Here is a 6,356-nt window from a genome sequence, read left to right as displayed (position 1 = left end):
CAATAAACAGTGGATGACAGCGCTTGACGCTATATCTAACCGCACGACCCCACTTGTCAGGTGACACACTGGCCAACAGACGCGTGTTGCTACGCTGACTAGGACGAGGCCGGCTTGGTCGCTGTATATGTCTGGGTCGGACATAATCATACCGGACCCAACTCTCCTCGAACCCTAGTCCCCTCTTGAGCTCTCGCCCTTCGATTCACCGCCGCCGCGCCATGTTGTACGAGGATGAGAGCAGTGACGACTACTCCATCCTGCAGTACATCAACTCCTCCTCCGACGGCATGCAGTACCAGGTGAGTGGTGGAGCTAGGGTTAGGGTTTCAGCTTTGGGGATTTGGTTTGGGGTTTTGGGGGGTTTTGATTTGCGCCTAGTTGTTTCTTGTGTGTTCTAGAATTTTCCCAAAACCGGTTTTTTGTGTTTTGCTGTTGGTTTTCCTTAGGTTTTCTTTCGTAGTTTTCTTCTTGTTCCTTTTGCTTTTTTTCTTTTTCAAAATTTGCAAACAGTTTTTGAATACATGTATATTTTTTAAAATCACGTAACTATTTTATAAATAGTGAACAATTTTTTAAATCATGAGTAGTTTTTGAAAATGCGAACATTTTTAAAAAAATCACAAATAATTTTTGAATCCATGGATATTTTTTCAAAATTGATGATTTATGAATTTCAAACATTTGTCAAATTCATGAACTTTTTTCAATATGCGAACGTTTTTTAAGAATAGCGAGCATTTTTTGAAATCTAGGAACATTTATGATTTCCCAAACATTTTCTAAATTCGCAAACAATTTTTAAAATTTTGTGGACATTTTTGGAATATGCAAACATTTTTTAATTGACGAACATTTAATGATTTTCTTAGCATTTTTTTAAACCATGAACATTTTTGAAATCCTATAACAATTTTAAAATTCATGAAATTTATTAAAATCCAAAAGGAATTCAAATTCATGAAATTTATCTCTACCCCGAACATTTTTCGAAGTTAAAAAGGGGATAAGGAAACAAAAATGATTAAAAAAAAGGGGCGCCACGCCCCCGCACATGAGCCGGTCCAAATCGTGCGCGGGAGGAGGGAGGGGGTGCACGTTTGAGCGCTGTCCCCCGTGCAGGTTGCTGAATAGGAGGACTCGATGCTGATCGCCAAGTCACTGGTTGTGGCGTCGAACAAATTTTCAGGATCGCAGCAACAATGCTTGGTTTACATCAATCTGTTGTGTTGTACACTGCTTTAGCCAGGGAAGTCTCTAGAGAAGATGTCCATGAAGAACGATGTGTTTAATTAGCACGCCACCATGCATCCACCATTACCATTTTAAGCCAAGATAAGGATCATCGGTCAGCCCGTGGAAATGGATCGCGTTGTTTTGCTTCCTTTTTGCTGAACGCACATCACATGCATCTATCTATCCATCTGCGTGTCATTGCTCAGGATCAGAGGAATAAGGTCTATCTATCTTGCTATCTATGGGTGCAAAGTCCAACGGCCCCGCTCAAAACGCGCACCGAGAACATGCTGGGACTGCACAAGAGCCAGAAGATAGCAGAGCATCGTAACCGCAGCTGCCGCCACAATTTTGGTCAGTCGCCAGTTCTGGAAGACGTGCAGCCTCCCACCACATCTTCTTTCAGAGGGTTTCCAAATGAGAGCACATTATCGCGTCTTGAAGATATAATAGTTGCATTATAATGCCACGTACATTTTTCTCTTTTTTTTTCTCTTCTCAGCCATCCATGGCTGCCTATAAAGAAGGGGAGGGGTTGATGGATGATGGCACTACACCAGCCTATCTGCATCTGCACCCTCTCCTCTGAATCTGATCCTCCTTACTCCCTTTCTTTGTTGAGAGAGAGAGAGAGAGAGAGAGAGAGAGAGAGACATGGCGGAACTCAAGCTCAAGCTCATGGTGCCACCAGCCCTGTGCTTGCTGCTGCTGATCATGCCACCACTCCTACTTCCCCCTGGTAAGCATTTGCCTCCTTCCTCGGTCTCATCTTCTTTCTTTCTGAAGAATATGACACTCTGCTTCTTTCCTCGGCATTCTAATATTATTTCTTTCTGAGACCAGTTTATTGCTGGTCTGGTATGTGAGTGAAAGGATTGTAATAAACTGCATGCCCAAATAGTTGTAAGGTTCATTGAACTAACACCAATTGATCACATTTTCTTTGTAGGATGTGCCGCCACTCGTCTTGATCCCACCCAAGGGCCATCTGAGGGCAACAACAAGACCTGCACGGAGCTGAGCAAGAGGAGCCCCATTCTCTACTGCGAGCACCACGCATGCGTCTACAACTGCCGTATCGAGGGCTTCGCCGAGGGAGGGTTTTGCAACTGGCTGCGCTGCCTCTGCAAGAGGCCCTGCTGAATGTGACGATGCTGCTTCAGGATGTTGCCAGTGATGCAGCTAGTAAATAAGTAAGATGCATCAAAGTGTTGATGTGCATTTTCGCAAAAGAAAAATAAGTGGTGATGCGCAAGTTGTAACCGCAACAAACTTCCTTCTCTAATACTATTTGTCAACTCCCAGTTGCAAGCTATATAAATCTGAGGCATCTAAATATTAATTAATTGTTCTTGCAACAAAACTGTCAGATCATATGCAAAATTTATGTGTTGCGACCCAAATGGAATATTAAACCATCTGCCATATCCACAGGTTGGCTTCTAAATGATTCAGTGTCTCACACAGATGCTGCAAATGTTGCTTTTTAGGGGATATAAATTTTTTTAGGGGATGCAAAAGTTGTTTCTGTAAGCTGCAAAAGTAGTAGCTGAAATATCACTACACATTTTTAATAATTCTGGTAATATCCAGAGATTAATTCATGAGGGGAACCACAAGCTTTAATTTGTTGATCAATCCGAACGTCTCCACACATAGATTCCATAGTATTTAGGCATAAACCACCAAACACAGGGACTGGCGGACCACAACAGAGGATGTTTATAGTTGCGGTTACATTCTGCGCAATTTTACATAGTGGACAGTCACACAAATTGTTGATGGTTGGGTTTCATACCGCGCAATCTTCATCTTGGAACGAGAGCGATGCCATCCTGTTGGAAATTCCGGACTCAGAAGCTCAGTGGAAATCGACTGTGGTGTGATGCACAAAGTAGCGACATCACTCCCTGGCAGAAAGATAGCAGCTAGTAAACGGATTGTTTTAACCTAAAATCAAACACTCCCGATATTGAGCCACATCATTGTTAATAAAACGTTCGTTAAGAGATGGAACACGATGCATTACCGAGTTTCACCTGGGGATATAAAAAAACATTTTTGCCATTGTTAGAGATCATTTGGCGGTGTGAAGTACCGTTCTCATGCAAAGCTAAGCACCTGTGATATAAGAAACATTTCTGCCGTTGTTAGAGATAGGGCCATAAGGGGTTCGGCATGCATCCAGAGTATTAAATTCATAAAGAACGGAGTAACGTCTTAAGCAAGATGATATGATGTAGACAAAGTAAACTCAATAAATCTGAATAAATCCCATCTTTTTATCCTTAATGACAACGATACAAATGTGTGTCGTGTCCCTTTTTGTCACTGGGATTGAGCACGGCAAGATCGAACCCATCACAAAGCACTTCTCCCATTGCAAGATAAATCAATCTAGTTGGCCAAACCAAATGGATGATCGGAGAGAAATACAAAGGTATAACAATCATGCATATAAGAATTCAGAAAAGACGCAAATAATATTCATGAATAATCTGATCATAAACCCACAATTCATCGGATCCCAACAAACACACCGCAAAAAAGGATTACATCAAATATATCTCCAAGAGCATGAAGGAGAACATTGTATTGAAGATCAAAGAGAGAGAGGAGAAGCCATCTAGCTACTAGCTATGGACCTGTAGGTCTGTGGTAAACTACTCACGCATCATTCTGAAGGGCAACAAGGATGATGTAGAAACCCTTCGTAGTCGATTCCCCCTCCGGCAGAGTACCAGATAAGGCCTCTAGATGGGATTGCGGAAGAATAGAGGCTTGCGGTGGCGAAAAAGTGTTTCGGGTGGCTCTCTGATGTATTGGAAATATTTGGGAATTTATAGAAGTGGAAATAGGTTAAGAGGTGCCACGAGGGGCCCACAAGCCTGGGGGCGCTCCCCTAGGGCGCGCCTGGCAGGCTTGTTGCGCCTCCGCGACTCTTCAGGTCTTCTCCCGAAACTTCTAGGGTCCCTTCTCAATCAGAAAAAATCGTCAAAAAGTTTCGTAGTGTTTGGACTTGGTTTGGTATTGATTTTCTGAAAAGTCAAAAACAAGCAAAAAACAACAACTGACACTGAGCACTGGGTTAATAAGCCAGTCCCAAAAAATGATATATAATTGTATATAATCATAATAAACATCCAAGATTGATACTATAATAGCATGGAATAATAAAAAATTATAGATATGTTGGAGACGTCTCAACTCACTACTTCGATGATTTGTTATGTGGGTGGACCGGTGCTAGGGTGTTATTCTTAGTTGAACAAACAACCCTCTTATGATTACCCCCTCTCTAAAGGATCTGCAAACACGAAAGAAGAATTAAGATAAATCTAACCATATCATGAAACATATGGATCCAAATCACCCCCTTACGGAGTAGCGCATAAATTAGGGTTTAAGTTTCTGCCACTCGCCACAATGTCTTTCCCTAGGCCCAAGCATTGTAATGTGTTGTGTACTCGATGTTCACACGAAACCACTAGTGGGAGAGCAACATACATATCATCAAAATATTTAACAAATGCCAACTTCACATGATTACTTATAACAAAACTTCTTCAATGTCCTCAAGAACTAACGAAACTACTCACAAATCATATTCATGTTCATAAGCAGAGGAGTATAATATTATGATTAAGGATCTGAACATGTAATCTTTCAACAAAAAAACTAACTAGCATCAACTACAAGATGTAATCAACACACCAGCAACCCACAGGTACCCAGTGGCGGAGCTAGCATTTGACGACAAGGTGACCCCGCTAAAAAAATGACAACAAATATGCCATGTGTGAAGGAAATATGCCCTAGAGGCAATAATAAAGCTATTATTTATTTCCTTATATCATGATAAATATTTATTATTCATGCTAGAATTGTATTAACCGAAAACATGATACATGTGTGAATACATAGACAAACAAAGTGTCACTAGTATGCCTCTACTTGACTAGCTCGTTGATCAAAGATGGTTATGTTTCCTAGCCATAGACAGAGTTGTCATTTGATTAACGGGATCACATTATTAGGAAAATGATGTGATTGACTTGATCCATTTCGTTAGCTTAGCACTTGATCGTTTAGTATGTTGCTATTGCTTTCTTCATGACTTATACATGTTCCTATGACTATGAGATTATGCAACTCCCGTTTACCGGAGGAACACTTTGTGTGCTACCAAACGTCACAACGTAATTGGGTGATTATAAAGGTGCTCTACAGGTGTCTCCGAAGGTACTTGTTGGGTTGGCGTATTTTGAGATTAGGATTTGTCACTCCGATTGTCGGAGAGGTATCTCTGGGCCCACTCGGTAATGCACATCACTATAAGCCTTGCAAGCATTGTAACTAATGAGTTAGTTGCGGGATGATGTATTATAGAACGAGTAAAGAGACTTGCCGGTAACGAGATTGAACTAGGTATTCAGATACCGACGATCGAATCTCGGGCAAGTAACATACCGATGACAAAGGGAACAACGTATGTTGTTATGCGGTTCGACCGATAAAGATCTTCGTAGAATATGTAGGAGCCAATATGGGCATCCAGGTTCCGCTATTAGTTATTGACCAGAGAGGTGTCTCGGTCATGTCTACATAGTTCTCGAACCTGTAGGGTCCGCACGCTTAACGTTCGTTGACGATATAGTATTATATGAGTTATGTATGTTGGTGACCGAATGTTGTTCGGAGTCCCGGATGAGATCACGGACATGACGAGGAACTCCGGAATGGTCCGGAGATAAAGTTTGATATATGGGATAATAGTGTTTGGTCTCCGGAAGGGTTCCGGAATTCACCGGAAGGGGTTCCGGATGTTTCCCGAAATGTTTGGGTACGAGAACACTTTATTTGGGCCAAAGGGGAAAGCCCACAAGGTTTTTGGAAAGCGCAAAAGGAAGTTTTGGGGAGTCCAGGGGCCAGACGCCAGGGTCCCTGGCGTCTGGGTCCAGATGCCGGGAACCCTGGCGTCTGGCCCTGGAGTCCGAGAAGGACTCTTGCCTTTCGGGTGAAACCGACTTTGTGAAGGCTTTTACTCCAAGTTTCGACCCCAAGGCTCAACATATAAATAGAGGGGTAGGGCTAGCACCCAAGACACATCAAGAAACACC

The 6,356-nt window shown here is 42.2% G+C and overlaps 1 long non-coding RNA gene across 1 annotated transcript; it reads left to right on the top strand.

The window, feature by feature from the left end:
* The first annotated feature begins 1,445 nt into the window (after positions 1-1,445).
* Positions 1,446-2,582, top strand: LOC141023281 (uncharacterized). The gene is made up of 2 exons (XR_012184066.1): positions 1,446-1,975; positions 2,186-2,582. It is a non-coding gene; the product is annotated as an uncharacterized lncRNA (long non-coding RNA).
* The last annotated feature ends 3,774 nt before the right edge of the window (positions 2,583-6,356 follow it).

This window comes from Aegilops tauschii, chromosome 5 (genome assembly GCF_002575655.3).
Source record: "Aegilops tauschii subsp. strangulata cultivar AL8/78 chromosome 5, Aet v6.0, whole genome shotgun sequence".
NCBI lineage: Eukaryota > Viridiplantae > Streptophyta > Magnoliopsida > Poales > Poaceae > Aegilops > Aegilops tauschii.
The sequence above is the reverse complement of the archived record's forward strand: the minus strand, read 5'-3'. Positions and strand labels throughout refer to the sequence as shown.